General features: G+C 42.0%; 1 protein-coding gene across 2 annotated transcripts in view; it reads right to left on the reverse strand.

The window, feature by feature from the left end:
- HSDL2 (hydroxysteroid dehydrogenase like 2) overlaps positions 1–17,190 on the reverse strand; it is a 90,689-nt gene that overhangs the window by 34,529 nt on the left and 38,970 nt on the right. The window lies entirely within an intron of this gene.

Raw genomic sequence — 17,190 nt, forward strand, 5'->3', positions numbered from 1 at the left:
GGTAACAATAGAAAAGTAATTTTGCCTGAGTACGACAACACCCCATATGTGATTGGTTTGACCTTTATCAGGAATTGAGATTGTGGATGCCATGTCGCATTTTCAATGTCTTAGGGTGCGTAACTAGCAGAACCCCACCCCCACCACCAGACGTGACATTTTGGAAACTACAGTCCTCAAGAATTTTATCCAGCAGTATAGTAAACTTTTTTTGTTTTCTCAAAAGGTTTATAACTTTTGGATGCAAAAGTTAAAAATTCTAGTTTTCCACTAAAAATATTTTTTAACCTCAAATTTTTTTTTTCACAAGGGTAATAGGATAAAATCAACACCGCAATTTTATAAAACAAATTTTCCCACACATGGTAATAACCCGTATGTGGTTGGAAACTACTGACTGAACAAACTAGAAGGCTCAGTAGGGAAGGATTAGTGATGAGCGAGTATGTTCGCTTAACCCTTTCGGCGAGTATGCTCGGGTGAGTACAGAGTATCTTCAGTGTACTCGGTGATATGTTTGAATCACTCCCGTGTGCATGATTTGTGACTGTTTGACAGCTTTAATACATGTGAGGAATACTTGATTCTTAAACATTCCGCTATCAAACAGTCGTAAATCATGCACACGGGAGTGATTCAAACATATCACCGAGTAAGCTGAAGATACTCGGTACTCGCCCAAGCATACTCGCCGAAAGGGTTAACCGAACCTACGCGCTCATCACTAGGAAGAATTACTATTTGGCTGGAATAGTTTGCTTGTGCGAGTTACAGAACCTTCAAGGTGCGAGAACAGTAGAGACCCCCCCAAAGTGACCCAAATTGGAGACTACACTCAAGAAATCCATCTAGGGGGTTTAATGAGCATTTTTATCCCTCAAGTATTTTGCCAAGTTCTTTACCATTTGGCTGTGTAAAAATGAAAAATCACATTTGTTACAATAATAGATTTAGATCAAAATGTTTCATCTTTACTATGGCAAATAAGTTACCTTATAAATTATTACGCTATTGCTCCCAAGTACAGCTGTATCACATATCACTTCACTGTTTTATATAGTATAAATATGCTCCAAGATAATTACACAGCATTTCACAGTCAAATCCAATTGGAGTAAAATGTAAAAAAAATAACTTTTATTCAATATTTTTAAAAAGATTTTTTAAGTGTCCAAAATCCGTGACAAATTTCCTAAAATTATCCTAAACATAGGACTATTGTGTAGGATTTTAATTTATCTCACCGACTTCCCATTAAGATTTATTGTCTTGTTGGGAGGAATTCAAAGGGGTGTCTTTTTGTTTATATTTATAACTCCCTTTTCAATTTAGCCTCTGGCTATTATAAGTTATGCCATCTCATTTCACCTCATTGGGAGTCTGCAGTCTGATAATGGCATTAATAATATTCATTTCACTAGGTCCTGTACTATTATCTTCAGAGCAGCTTTATAGTCCTGCCGTCATATACAGGTGCGGTGCTTCTTTCTCCTGATCTAGTAGTTTTATATTGAGGTAGCCTGGCTAATCATCTCGAATAGTCCTTAGTACTTTCTATATAAATGCTCAGCCCTACGCATTTCATCATTCTTATATGAGACTGTCATGATCATCAGGGGCTCACAGTCTATGATCTTTTTTGGTATGATACAAAACTATCGTACTAATAAACTTATCGGCAGGCCAGCAACCCTGAATATTACTAATGACATTAACAGAGAAGTGTCCTGTGTCCTCATTTGTGGAAAGCAGCGCAATCACTGCACTCCACATATACCACATAATACACCTCAGCTGCTGAAGAACCTCAGAGGGAGGGATAGACGAGGGACGGACGAAGGGAGGGAGGGACGGAGGGATGGATGGATGGATGCACACAGCACATGTAGAAGCCTTTTCCTTCCTGGTTGGTCCAGTCAGCTGCGTCATTCCCCTGCTGCCTTGCACTGTGAGCTGCATGGGAGGCTGGAGCAGGAGGCAGGTCTGGCAGAGGCTGGGGGTGGAGTCTGTAGCTGGAGTAGGAGGCAGGGGGAGGGTCTGGCAGAGACTGGGGGTGGTGTCTGTTGTGACATCACTAACTCATCTCTGCAAGACTAGAAAACTCTAGTGTGCAGCTCCTCCAGAATCAGGAGAGAGCTGCTCATATGACTAGGTGTGCTATCTAGGACACCATTCAGAATGCTGACAGGGAGTATATTACAAACTGTCAGCATTCTGCAGCCTAGGTACGCACACAAATTATACAGAAAGCCCGGACAACCCTTTTAAATTCTTCAAGAGGCATGTAAAAAACAAAAAATTTCCTTGACCATTCCTTTTTTGTCATACACTTCTTCAGTTTCTGTGCCTTTCCTTGCAGCTTCTTCTCTTTAGCATTTTTGTTATTCTTTGCTCCTGGCTCCTTCTTGGGCGCAGCTTTTTTGGTTTTGCCTCATGTTTAATGTTTAGAAGGGCAAGTTTTTTTGACAAACTTGCTGATCTTCAAGTTGGCTCATGCAAGCATCCTTGGCTTTAACATCCTTTGGAGACACTTCTTTTGGCATTGTGATCTGTGGATAAGGGCCTTACCCTGCAGCTAGATGATGAAGCTGATAGCTGTATAGAAACTACAGTCATGGCCAAAAGTTTTGAGAATGACACCAAAATTATATTTTCACATGATCTGCTGGCCTCTGGTTTTTATTAGTGTTTGTCTGATGTTTATATCACATACAAAAATATAATTGCAATCATATTATGAGTACCAATAGGTTATATTGACAGTTAGAATGAGTTAATGCAGCAAGTCAATATTTGCAGTGTTGCCCCTTCTTCTTCAAGACCTCTGTAATTCTCCCTGGCATGCTCTCAATCAACTTTTGGACCAAATCCTGACTGATAGCAGTCCATTCTTGCATAATCAATGCTTGCATTTTGCCAGAAATTTGTTGGTTTTTGTTTGTCCACCCGTCTCTTGATGATTGACCACAAGTTCTCAATGGGATTAAGATCTGGGGAGTTTCCAGGCCATGGACCCAAAATCTCTATGTTTTGTTCCATGAGCCATTTAGTTATCACCTTTGCTTTATGGCAAGGTGCTCCATCATGCTGGAAAAGGCATTGTTGGGCGCCAAACTGCTCTTGGACGGTTGGGAGAAGTTGCTCTTGGAGGACATTCTGGTACCATTCTTTATTCATGGCTGTGTTTTTAGGCAAGACTGTGAGTGAGCCGATTCCCTTGGCTGAGAAGCAACCCCACACATGAATGGTTTCAGGATGCTTTACAGTTGGCATGAGACAAGACTGGTGGTAGTGCTCACCTCTTCTTCTCCGAATAAGCGGTTTTCCAGATGTCCCAAGCAATCGAAAAGGGGATTCATCAGAGAAAATGATTTTGCCCCAGTCCTCAGCAGTCCACTCCCTGTACCTTTTGCAAAATATCAGTCGGTCCCTGATGCTTTTTCTGGAGAGAAGTGGCTTCTTTGCTGCCCTCCTTGAAACCAGCCCTTGCTCAAAGAGTCTCCGCCTCACAGTGCGTGCAGAAGCACTCACACCAGCCTGCTGCCATTCCTGAGCAAGCTCGGCACTGCTGGTAGTCCGATCCCGCAGCTGAAACAGTTTTAAGATACGGTCCTGGCGCTTGCTGGTCTTTCTTAGGCGCCCTGGAGCCTTTTTGACAACAATGGAAGCTCTCTCCTTGAAGTTCTTGATGATGCGATAGATTGTTGACTGAGGTGCAATCTTTGTAGCTGCGATACTCTTCCCTGTTAGGCCATTTTTGTGCAGTGCAATGATGGCTGCACGTGTTTCTTTAGAGATAACCATGGTTAACTGAAGAGAAACAATGATACCAAGAACCAGCCTCCTTTTAAAGTGTCCAGTGATGTCATTCTTACTTAATCATGACTGATTGATCGCCAGCCCTGTCCTCATCAACACCCACACCTGTGTTAATGGATCAATCACTAAAACGATGTTAGCTGCTCCTTTTAAGGCAGGACTGCAATGATGTTGAAATGTGTTTTGGGGGTTAAAGTTCATTTTCTGGGCAAATATTGACTTTGCAAGTACAGTAATTGCTGTTAAGCTGATCACTCTGACATTCAGGAGTATATGCAAATAGCCATTACAAAAAATGAAGCAGTAAACTTTGGAAAAATTACTATTTGTCTCATTCTCAATACTTTTGGCCATGACTGTACAGTGACTCGAGCCTAACCAACCACATACATTGGGGAAAATAAGTATTTGATACAAGGCCGATTTTGTAAGTTTTCCCACCTACAGATAATGGAGAGGGCTGTAATTTTTATCCTAGGTACACTTCACCTGTCAGACAGAATTTTTTTAAAAAATCCAGAAAATCACATTGTATGATTTTTACATAATTAATTGGCATTTTATTGCATGAAATAAGTATTTGATACAATAGATAAACTATTTGGTCTGTTTGCAATGACAGAGGTCAGAAGTTTCCTGTGGTTCTTGACCAAGTTTGCATACACTGCAGCAGCGATTTTGGCCCACTCCTCCATACAGATCTATCAGGTTTCGGGGATCTCCCTGGGCAACATTGAGTTCCAGCTCCCTCCAAAGATTTTCTATTGGGTTCAGGTCTGGAGACTGGATAGGCCACTCCCGGACCTTGAAATGCTTCTTACGGAGCCACTCCTTAGTTGCCCTGGCTGTGTGTTTAAGGTCACTGTCATGCTGGAAGACTCAGCCACAACCCATCTTCAATGCTCTTACTGAGTGAAGAAGGTGGTTGTCCAAAATCTCACAATACATGACCCCATCTATCCTCCCTTTAATACGGTGCAATCGTCCTTTCCCCTTTGCAGAAAAGCATCCCCAAAGTATGAGCCCCAGACCGAGGAAGATTGACAGTCATCTTGTTTCTTTCATTTTCTAATAATTGTGCCAACAGTTGTTGCCTTCTCACCAAGATGCTTCTTATTGTCCTGTAGCCAATCCAAGCCTGGTGCAAGTCTACAATTTTGTCCCTGATGTCATTAGACAGCTCTTTGGTCTGGGCCACGGTGGAGAGGTTGAAGTGTGATGGATTGTGTGAACAGGTGTCTCTTATACAGGCAACGAGTTCAAACAGGTGGAATTAATACAAGTAATAAATGCAGAGTAAAGAAAAACTAACAGGTCTGAGAGCCAGAACTCTTGCTGGTTGGCAAGTGATCAAATACTCAACTGCGCCGTATGGACTTCCACTTAATCAATTAGAAAAGCAGTGTATTTTAGGAAGCTTATGCACTAGGAGATCCATTTAATTTTTCAGCTCTGATTAAGAGTGGTTTCAACGGTTGCACCCAATATGCATTTTTTTTCACCAAAGCCAGATGACATGGTTGTAATGCAGTCAAAAACAGTTGTTTTTTTTTGCATGTTAACAGCCAAAAGAACTTTGTTATTACTACTGGTGTTTCATATTGATTAAATTGTTATTAGACTGTCACAAAAAAATTAGTCAAACGTATAAAAGCAGCACACCCCTTCGGGGACTGCAAAGATTAAAGTAGTGTTTCCTTTTACTATTTTTTTTGTAATCGGAGGAATATGATAAGCAAGCTGGAAAATTCAAATTTGAACTAGAGCATCTAAAGCCAATAGATTATTTCCTAGATTCAGGGAGGAACATTTATCTTTTTGCCATTTCGTGAAGCAAAAAGGTTTTAGTCTGGAAGACCCCATCTATGCACTAGGCAGGAAAAGACTTCTCGACTTTAGAGACAACTCGCCTAAAGAGGAGTGTGGCTGAGAAAATCTGATAATGAATTTTTTCCTTTTATGTGAATAGCTGGCAAAATCAAAAGTCAAAGAATTCAATCAATAATTAACAATTGTACCTGGTTCTTTTTGTCTGCAGGTTTTATAATATTTTGCGCACAATCTTGCTGATCTTCAGGCTGTGTGTGCACGATGTGTATTTGAAGCAGTAATTTCTTGTGCGTTTCTGCATCTCCTTGTCGGAAAAAACGCATGCAGATTTTACATGCATTTTTGAAGCGTTTTTGTACATCAATGAATGCTTTTTGGAGCTAAATAAAGTTATTTGGTGGGACATTGATTAAACCTTGGATTACCATCAGAACTGAGGTGAGTATATTTGTTAATTTGAATGATTAAAGAATGTGTCTGTTGTATTTCAAATAAAGTGTTTACTCTGTCTGTGTGTTTATTTAAATCTTTACTTCACTTAGTTTTGGTCATGAAAAGGTCTGATTGACACCTTGTCATAACCAAACAAAAGAGCTAGGTGTCAGCTAGTCCCATTCACCCAATTTTCATTAGCATTTCTATTCGTGTAATTTATGCAGCTGCTGTGAGGTGCTATTTTTAGCCTGGGAAGGTGCCATTTGTAAACATGGTCCCTGGCCATAATTAACATCTCACAGCTGGTTCGTTAGTCACTACATCCCCCCCGACCAGTACTCAGCAGTGATTTGGAAGCAGCATATTTTTGTTGCGTCCAAAACGCTGTGTCCTAACGCCGCATTTTTGTTGTCAGTACATGTGAATCCACCGCATTTAATGACACTTCAAAACGGTTAAAATCTGCAGCGGAGACTAGCGTGTCCATTACAGAAATTGACATGCTGCGGATGAGTTTGGGTACGTGGCCACAGTCAGGAGCTGCTGCAGGTTTGACGTTGCGTGTTTATACAGCGTCAAACCACAGCGTCCAGATGTTACAGCATAGTGGATGGGATCTCTAGAAATCCCATGTCCACTATACATGCATCAGAGGCTGCGGATCACCCGCGGACACTGACATGCGGTGCGTCTTTCAGGAACGCAGCATGTCAAGTTCTCTTGCGGAGTCGCTAGTCTAAGCAACAGAAATTTGACCATTAGAAAGTATTGAATGTGGTAAATAAGCATGGTTCAGTGAACACATGTGGATTTACCTGCGTTCAATAGAATGCAATGTTTTGGACGCAGCAAAAAAATATGAGTCCAAAGAGCTGTAACGTCCGGACTGTGGGCACAGAGCCTAAAATTAAAAAAGAAAAAAAAAAAACGTTGTGGGCTCCGGCGTAATTTTTATAACTAGCAGAGGGAAAGCCGACTGCTGGGGGCTGATATTAGTAGCCAGGGAAGGGGCCATTAGCCAACAAAGTTCCCTGGCTATTAATATCAGCCCACAACTGTTTGTTTAGCCTTTACTGGCTAGATTACAGGGGGACGCCAGAAATTTTTTTTTACGTGGGGCCCCCTATAAAATCTAACCAGAAAAGGCTAAACTAGACAGCTGCGGGCAGATATTAATACCAGGGAAGGGGCCATGGATACTAGCCCCCTCCGCGGCTATTAATATCACCCCTCAGCAGTCCCAGAAATGGCACATCCATAAGGTGAGCCAAATCTGGCGCTTAGCCTCCACTCTTCCCACTGCCCTGTAGCAGTGGCGAGTGGGATAATGGGGTTGGGGGGTTCATGTCAGCCTTGTATTGGTAGCGGACGCGCTCCATTACTAACCTGGGCTTCACGTCTATAAGACACCCCTATTACTAACTACGTAGTAAAATTGGTCGCCGCCTTTTCAATAAAAACACGGCCAGAAAAAAGTATTTTAATGAAATAAAAAACACGTTTTTAAAAAAAAAAAAAAAAAAAAAAAATTGTATGCCTCCGCGAAGCCATCGATCGTCTGAAAAAAAACGTAAAACAAGCATATTCCTCACCTGTCCACTGTCAATGACGCAGTTCTCATACCGCCGAGTGTCCCACGACGATCCGTGTCACTTCTACAGCACGGACATCAGCAATCATGATGTCAGTGCTGTAGAAGACAGCAATGTACACTGACAGGGGTGTAAAATCACCCCCTCTGTCAGTGTACATTTCTGTGCAGGAGGTCACTGGGGTTCATCAGCTGATCAGCCCCAGAGAGCTCTCACCGCCATCACCCTTGGAACTTTCTTCTGAAAGTTCCCATGGTGAGGTCACGTTAGCAATCAGCTGATCGCTGAGGTCACCGCAGGTCCTTGCAGCTCAGTACCCTGCTCCCCGCAGTATACCGCTGGGGACCAGGAGGACACCGGGGGCCGCCGGACAGATGAGTATAAAAGGTTTATTTTTTGTTTTACACAAAGTGGTAGCCGGCTTGGCTGGGAAGACTACTGCTCATCCCAGCGGGAGCGGCGGTTGGATGAGAGGAGTTGTAGTCCTCCTCTCCAACCACCTGCACCGCGTTTTTGCCGTGAATTTGCGAACATTGACTTTAATTGAAACGCAGCAAATCCACATATACCTGCGGGTTTGCTGCGATTCAATACAAGTCAATGAGTGCGAATTCACGGTGGAGAAGCCCGCAAAATGGTCATGCTGCGTTTAACGCAATCCGAATCCGGAGCCAGAATTTCCGTATCATGTGCACAGCACATCTGCATTAGCATTGCTATGCATGGCAGACGCATTAACAAGAGTTTTCGCAGCGTTTCCGTGGCGGGAAAACTGCCGCGAAAACGCATGAAAAACGCTACATGTGCACAAAGCCTCAGGTGGCTCTTGCCTAGATACTTTGGAAGCATCCCTGGCTTCAATATTTTTTGAAGACTTTCTTTTGGGCATTGTACATTGTGGCTGATGGCCTCACCTTGTAGCTGGATGGCTGTATAAGAAGCCCAGTGACTAAAGCCTAACCCACCACATACAGTTGTTGATCATGGCACAAATGCACCTTATTGCCTTCACCTTAATTAACTGGAAATGCAGTATATTTTAGGAAGATTAAGAACTATGAATGGTTATTTGTTTATTTTTTACTGTCCATAGAGCAATAGGATACGTAATTAATTGTATATTTATAAGATGATGTGAAAATATCGGTTAAACAGACTGTACGATAAAAAGGTGTGATCCAAATTAAATTCCCATCAAGCAAATGCTTTTACAAGCAGCATTCTATTGGTTCTAATACAGTGTACGTACAAAAAAGAAACAAGCATTCTTTGTTAACCCATACAGGGTAAATGAGAAAACTATTACAATCTGTTATCCTTCAGAAGTAATTGAAACGCATGTGTACTAGCAATATCGGATCACAGTCATGTCATCATTCTACAAATAGGTTATTATGTATGGACAAGGTATAAGAGCCTGCTCTTTTAGGAAGATCTGAATTAATTATACTTATCTGCTGAGCTAGGGTGTTCTGCATAGAATTCAAAACAAAGTGACCATAACGCGTCAAACAAAACATCAAATAATTAATGCTAATCATCTCCATAAATGTAAGTCACGTACCAAACCGAGCCTGGCCAATAAATGCATAAATTGTATAATTAAAAAGAAAATAATCTGCACCCAATTCAATAACATTAAGGGCACGCTCACCTGAGCATATAACTGGGACGAGAGCTATCCGAATTTTTATAGGATAGCACACTGACCCATGTTTTTCAATAAGGCAGGGTAGATGGCCAATTTTTTTCACTGACCGAATCTGTGAGAAAAAAACCCAGCATGATTTCATTCTGTATTCAGCCAAGTGTGAAAAATAATCCGTAATCTTTCCATATCATCCGTAAGTGGAAAGAACATAATTTCACCTTACAATCCAACGACAGCGACTCCGGGTATAATCCTTTTTCATGTCCATGTGGAGGCATTTGTCGGGCTAGGACAAGCATACCTCTACAGCCCTCGGACGAGCTGCATACCACAGATGGAGAACCCCATCCTCTCAAGGCTTTTCACTAAAGTTATGCCTATCCTGCACAACTGGCTCAGGTGGACATATACAAATCAAATCTAAAATACAGATCTTTATTACACTTACTATGCTCAGATAGCGCTCTTTTCTTTTTGCTCCCATCTTTTCTACCCAGGATTTATATACCTCCCAACGTGGAATTTCACAGGTTTTTTTGAGGATTTGCATCAGTTCATGTAAAGAACATGCAAACAACAAATAGGACAAAATAACTGAAAACTTCAGTGTGCATAACTAATCACCCCCCTAAAGTCAGCACTTTGTAGAACCTCCTTTTGCGGCAATTACAGCTGCAAGTCCCTTTCGATCAGTCTCTATGAGCTTTCCACATATTGGCACTGGGATTTTTGCCCATTCCTCAAGGAAAAACTGCTCCAGCTCCTTCAAGTTAGATGGTTTCCTCTTGTGAACAGCAATCTTCAAGTCTGACCACACACTGTCAATTGGATTAAGGTGTGAGCTTTGACTAGGCCACTCCAAAACATTTACACATTTCCCCTTAAACCACTAGAGTGTTTCTTTAGCAGTATGTCTTGGGTCATTGTCTTGTTAGAAGGTGAAACTCTGTCCCAGTCTCAAATCCCTGACAAACTGAAACAGGTTTTTTTTTCAAGAATATCATTGTATTTCGCACCATTCATCTAGCCCTCGACTAGGACCACTTTCCATGTCCCTGCTGCCGATAAACATCCCCACAGCATGATGTTGCCACCACCATGTTTCACTGTGGGGATGGTGTTCTTGAGGTAATGAGCTGTGTTGGTTTGATGCCAGACATAGTGTTTACCTTGGTAGCCAAATAGTTCAATTTTGGTCTTATCTGAATACAGCACCGTCCTCCGTATATTTGGGGCGTCTCCCACATGTCTTTTTGGCAAACTCAAAACGAGCCTTACAATTTGTGTAAGTATTTGTCTGCCCACTCTTCCATTAAGGCCACCTCTATTCAGTGTACGGCTTTATTGTGGTCATATAGACAGTCTCTGCTTGGGAACTCTGCAGCTGCTTCAGGGTTACCTTTGGTCTCTGTGCTGCCTTTCTGGTTAATGCCTCCCTTGCCCAGGCTGAGTTTTGGTGAGCGGCCCTCTCTTGGCAGATTTGTTGTAGTACCATGTTCTTTTCATTTAATAATAATGGTTTTGATGGGGATCATCAGAGATCAGGTTGGGTTAAATTAAAAAAAAAAAAAAAATCCCAGACTTGTACTTCTCAACAATTTTGTCCCTGACTTGTTTGGTTAGTGGTGCCTCTTGCGTAATGGTGTTGCAGCTTCTGTGACCTTTCAGAAAAGGTGTGTATGTACTGACAGACGATGTGACAGATAGTGAAAGGAAGTCCACCTGTGCACAAAGCATGTGTCTTATGAAGGTAGTGGCTTGCACCAGAAATTTTTTAAGGGCTTCATAGCAAAAGGGGTGAATTCATATGCACAAGCCAAATTTTAGTCATTTGATCCCATAAATGTAATTTATACCTAGATTATTCTCACTTCACTAACTTAGACTATTTAGTGCTGATGCATCTCACACAAATCAAGTTGTTGGAAAAATATTTAAACAGGTTGTAATGTAACAAAATAGTTAAAAAGCCAAGGCCGTGAATACTTTTGCAAGCCACTGGATGTTGCCTATAATAAGGCAGATGGAAACATTGTGGACACAGTCTGGCCTATGGTCGGGCCATGTCCATCTTTTTATGCGTGTATAAAAGTACGGTGGGCCACAGTTTTATGCACCTCTGAAAAGAAGGACACCGCTGAACAGAGGCCAGATGGAGTCCAGAGTAACGCTGCTACCTCATAGTTATTGGATCCCTCAGAGGTTTCATCTGAACCACATCATATTGGGGTTTCCATCTAAATCTCATAATAAGTGCTCAGCGTAGTGCACAGGATAAATGTGATCCAAAATGTTATGTAAAATGTTCTCAATAAAAGCTTCAACTCAATCCACAAAAAAAAGGAAGTCCCCACTCAGGTCCATCATCTGTCAATGGAAATATAGGGGTTTTCATGTTACTGGTAGCAGAAAGGCTCTGAAAAAGCGCTTTGGCTCCTCGTCCCCTTAAAAGAAATCTAGTGAATTCTGCACTCCCAAATCCAAATGCCCCCCTCCCTTCTGAGCCCCAGTGTGCCTAAACCACATTTAACGTCCACATGTTTGGCATTTCTGTAGATATGAGAACCCACTTAATTTACATGGCCCGTGTCTCCAGAAGCACGAGCATGGCACACAATGGCAGATTTGCAGTTTTCACTTCGCAACATCCATTGCTGGTTGTTTCTGGAAAACAGCCATGGAGTCAAAATAGTCACTACACCTGTAGGAAAATTCCCCGAGGGGTGTAATTTTGAAATTGGGGGTCACTTGAGGTGGGGGAGGGGGTGTGATTCTGCTCTTCTGGCACTTAGAGGTTCTGTATGTACAGTACACAAACTATTATAGGATAATTTGTTCTCCAGAGTCAAATAGTGCTCCTCCCCTCCAGAGTCTTGCAGTGTGGCTAAGCAGTACTGTACAGCCACATATGGGGTATTGCCACATTCAGCAGAAATTGTGCAACCAATTTTGGTGACATTTTTACCCATTTCCCTGTGTGAAAATGTAAATTCTGGGGCCAAAACAAAAATTGTGTAGTAAAAATTTAATTTTTTTTTCTTTATTACCCAATGGTATAAAATTCTGAGACACCCACCCAATATGATCACTGCACCCTTAGATTAATTCATTAATTAAAAGGTGTAGTTTGTAGAATGATGTCACTTATGGGGTTTTTCACTGTTCTGTCACCTCAGGGGCTCTTGCAGTGGGTCATGGCATCCGCAAACCATAAAAGCAAAATCTACACTACAATATGGCGCTCTTTCCCTTCTGAATTTTCCACTGTTGCTGAAAAGTAGTTCCCAAAAAATGCCACTGTGTTTTAATGATAAATACAACTTTCTTTCTAATTACCTTGCGCTGCTGATACTGCCTGTGAGTGGCGCTATCGGTGGCCGCTCACAGGCAGCACGTGACCCCCGGCTGCAACCGGCGCTGACATCACGACAAGTTGCAGCTGCAGCCGGGGGTCCCTCTTCCGCGTTCCACTGGTGGCTGCTGGGTTGTGGGCGGGTTATTCCCCTGCGTCACACCCGACACTGAGGAAGCGTGCGGTGGATGCTGGGTGTGACGAAGGGGAATAACCTCGCCCACAACCCAGCAGCCACCGCAGGGACCCCAGCGCTGAGTCACACCTCACTTGTCGTGACATTAGCGTGGGGTCACGTGCTGCCTGTGAGCGGCCACCGAAAGTGTCGCTCACAGGCAGTATCAGCAGTGCAAGGTAATTAGAAAGAAAGTTGTATTTATCATTAAAACACACTACCATTAAAAGTACCAGACAAACCCTTTAATTAAATTTCGTGAAGAAAGAATCCAGCACTCTATCGAGTTACAGAAAAATATCAGATTTATTAGCCAAGCAATCCAAAAACAGTGAAGTTTCAGTCAAAAGGACCTTCCTCAGACAGATTGCATATGGTACACTGCATATAACAGCGCTATGGGGAATAGGAATGCAATGCCCATAGGATCTGCACAAATCCTATGGGCATTGAATCCATATTCCCCACAGCACAGTTACCAATGCTCCCATTACTGTATACTAGATAGGGGATGTAAGCGTCTTTCAAGCCTGCTACGGGAGGTTATTTTCACTGGGAAAAAGCACAGGGTTTAGAAGCCAGTTGCATGCAATTTATTTACAAGAATGAAGATAAAAGTCCCAAATATAATAAAAGTGATTTGTAAAATTTCATAACTTTTCCATGCTTGACAAAATCATTTTTTTTAAAAAATGATCATTAAGTTATTCTTTAAACGCATGGCAATTTTATGAGTGTTTTAAAATGTAAAAAAAAAAATAGAATATGATGAAGGACATTTTTCATTGTGTTTGAGGCTATGTGCCCACGATGCAGAAATGCTCCGAATTTTTTCCTGAGCGTTTCTGCATCTCCCTGGCAGAAAAAAACGCATGCGGATTGTACATGAGGATGTGAAGCGTTCTTCACTTGCATTTCTGCATGCGGGTTGTCAAGCACTTTCCAAGCGATTTTAGCATCACTTGGAAAGTGCTTGACAACTTGGTCACACTATATAAATCCATGTGACCTAAAGAATGGTAAAAAAATAAATCTATACCTACCTTCTGATGGCCCCCGGAGTCTTTATTCGATCCGTCCTGGCTTGCCGGCAGCTCGCGGTACAATGAAGGACCTGCCGTCGTCAGCGGTCACGTGACCCGTCACATGACTAAATGACATCAGCGCAGGTCCTTCAGTCCACCGCGATCTGCCGGCAAGCGAAGACAAGCACACGGGGGGCCATCAGAAGGTAAATATATTTATTTTTCATTTTATTCTTTTTTTACAGGTTCTATGGTAACCGGGTCCGGAGGAGAGTCTCCGGAGGAGATGCTAGAGCATCTCAATAAAAAAAATAAGATCAACATTTCTATTGAGACTCAATTTAGAAAAAAATACTTTGATATACAAAAAAACAAAAAAAAAGATAAATAGGTACGATCCCTGTGAGGGCAGGATGATCTCCACGCAGATCACCAAGTTCTAGCTTTCTCTGTGGGTGGAAAGTATCAAATACAGATCTGTTGTACTGTGTTAGTTCTGGTCTCACTGCAGAGATGTGTGGGATTATGCGAGCAAACAGTCAATCATTACATGTCTCACACTGGTAACACACCATTCATTTAAAATAAGCTCTGGAGGCAGATTCTCTGGGTGATCTATATCCAGCCCATAGATCTTATAAGCACTTTTACATACAGTGGCATGTAAAAGTTTGGCCACCTCTGGTCAAAATTTTAAATTTACATTTTAAAAATTACAAAAAAGGAAAATGGGCCAATGTAAAAGTTTGGGCACCCTTGGAGATTTGTGTACTCATAACTTTGACCAAGGTTTCAGACCTTAATTAGCCTGTTAGAGAGTTATGGCTTGTTCACCATCATCGTTAAAGAAAGGCCAGGTGATTCAAATTTCCCAGCTTTATAAAAACCCAGCTTCCTTTTACCTTCTGCCAAAAAACAGCAGCCATGGATTCTTCTAAGCAGCTGCCTAGCACTCTGAAATTGAAAATGGCGGTGGCCCACAAAGCAGGAGAATGCATTAAGAAAGAAAAGCATTCTCAAGTTGTCCTTTCCCCCATTCGAAATGTAATTAATAAATGGCAGTTAACAGGAACAGTGGAGGTCAAGATAAGGTCGGGAAGACCATGCAAAATTTCAGTGAGCGGCTTGTAGGATTGCTAGGGAGGCAAATCAGAACCCCCCGCTTGACTGCAAAAGACCTTCAGAAAGATTTAGCAGACTCTGGAGTTGTGCTACATTGTTCTACTGTTCAGAGAAACCTGCACAAATATGGCCTTCATGGAAGAGTCATCAGAAGAAAACTTCTCCTGCATACTCACTATAAAATTCAGCATCTGAAGTATGCAAAAGAGAATCTAAACAAGCCTGATGCATTTTGGAAACAAGTCCTGTGGACCGATGAGATTTAAACAGAACTCTTTGGCCAAAATGATCAAAGGTATGTGTGGAGAAAAAGGGGCACAGCATTTCAGGAAAAGAACATCTCGCGAAACATTAAGCATGGGGGTGGATCAATCATGCTTTGGGGTTGTGTTGAAGCCGATGGCACAGAAACATTTCACAGGTAGAATGGCTTTGATGAAATTTCAACAAACCCCTGATGCAAGCATAACACCATCTGGAAAAAAGCTTAAGTTGAAAAGAGGATGGCTGTTACAAATGGATAATGATCCTAAACACATGGCAAAACCCACACATACATACATACATATAAAATTTTATAGAACTTTCTAGGTCCTGCATGCCCATATAGACAGCTTAAGAGGGTTTATCCTCCTGACAGATGTTCTTCAAGTAGTCACACTTCACTGTGCTTTGATACATGTCAGCGTTTTACAAGGATGCCTACTGACTATGTTCTATTTCTAGGTGGATGTCCATAGGCACAATGATGTGGATTAAAGACATCCTCATTTCACTTCATAGTCTTGACATGTGCTATATGAATAGTGAATGGTGTAATATGCTGGCTTCTTAGGGAATTCTGATGTTGGAGCGTCATGATTGGTGATGGGCGAACGCAAACGCTAAAGTTCGGGGTCCTTAACGGACACCTGCACAGACTCCGAACATAGAATTCTCACGAAAGTCCGTGTTGCAGTTCGGGTTCGGTAGCCCGAACAAAACTTGCTGAAAGGCTGCAGCAAAAGACTTGGGGTCCCCTTTATTTTTTATAACAAGCGTAGGGGGTTGATGTCCGCTGTCTAATGTCCGCTGACATCAAGCCCAGAAGCTAGTAATGGCGCAGCGTCTATCAGACACCCCCAAGTCAACAGTTTAAAAAAAAAAGACAGACATAAGAAAAAAAACAAAACAAAAAAAAAAACAATAACTTTATTTGAATAAAGACTCCCCCACACTCCGTCGTTTACCCATTTATTAATTAAAAATAAATCCAGGAAGTTCCGACGGTGATCCAAGAGTGTAATGTCCCAAGACGTCCATCGAATCCTATGGAGAACCGGCCAGTGTGAACTGAGGTAGCCTTACTGACGTCACCTCAGTTCACAGCAGCCGGGTCTCGCAGAGCGCGACCTGGCAGGGGCTGCTGCTTCAGTCTATGAAGCTGCGTTCTCTGAACAGGTATCCATAGACTGAATGAATTAGACTGGGATAGTTGTGGGACCTCTGGATTACGGCAGACCCCATGGGTTATTTTATTTTTTTTTTTTCAATAAATGGGGGAAAGAGGGAAATTGTTGGGGAGTTAGGGTTTTGGTTTTTTTTCGGTGTGTTTTCTTCACCTTTTACTTACTTGGTTAGTAATGGGGGTGGCTGATAGACGCCTCTCCATTACTAACTTGTGGGCTTCATGTAAGCAGACATCAGCCCCACAATCCCATTACCCAGATTGTCACCGCTCCATGGCAATCGGGAAGAGCCGAGGCCAAGCGCCAGAATTGGCGAATGTAATGGATGAGCCATTTCTGGGGTGCCTGAGGGCTCATTTTATCAGACTGGGAAGGGGCCAATATCAATGGCCCTTTCTAGCCTATTAACCCCTTTACAACCCAAGGTGGTTTGCACGTTAATGACCAGGCCAATTTTTACAATTCTGACCACTGTCACTTTATGAGGTAATTACTCTGGAAAGCTTCAACAGATCCCCCTGATTCTGAGATTGTTTTTTCGTGACATATTGTACTTCATGATTGTGGTAAAATTTCTTCGATATCACTTGCGTTTATTTGTGAAAAAAACTGAAATTTGGCGAAAATTTTGAAAATTTTGCAATTTTGAAAATTTGAATTTTTATGCCCGTAAATCAGAGAGATATGTCACACAAAATAGTTAATAAATAACATTTCCCACATGTTTACTTTACATCAGCA

The sequence above is a fragment of the Phyllobates terribilis genome, unplaced genomic scaffold (assembly GCF_046119375.1).
Source record: "Phyllobates terribilis strain yellow unplaced genomic scaffold, ASM4611937v1 Scaffold_1__5_contigs__length_1240528914, whole genome shotgun sequence".
Taxonomy (NCBI): Eukaryota; Metazoa; Chordata; class Amphibia; order Anura; family Dendrobatidae; genus Phyllobates; species Phyllobates terribilis.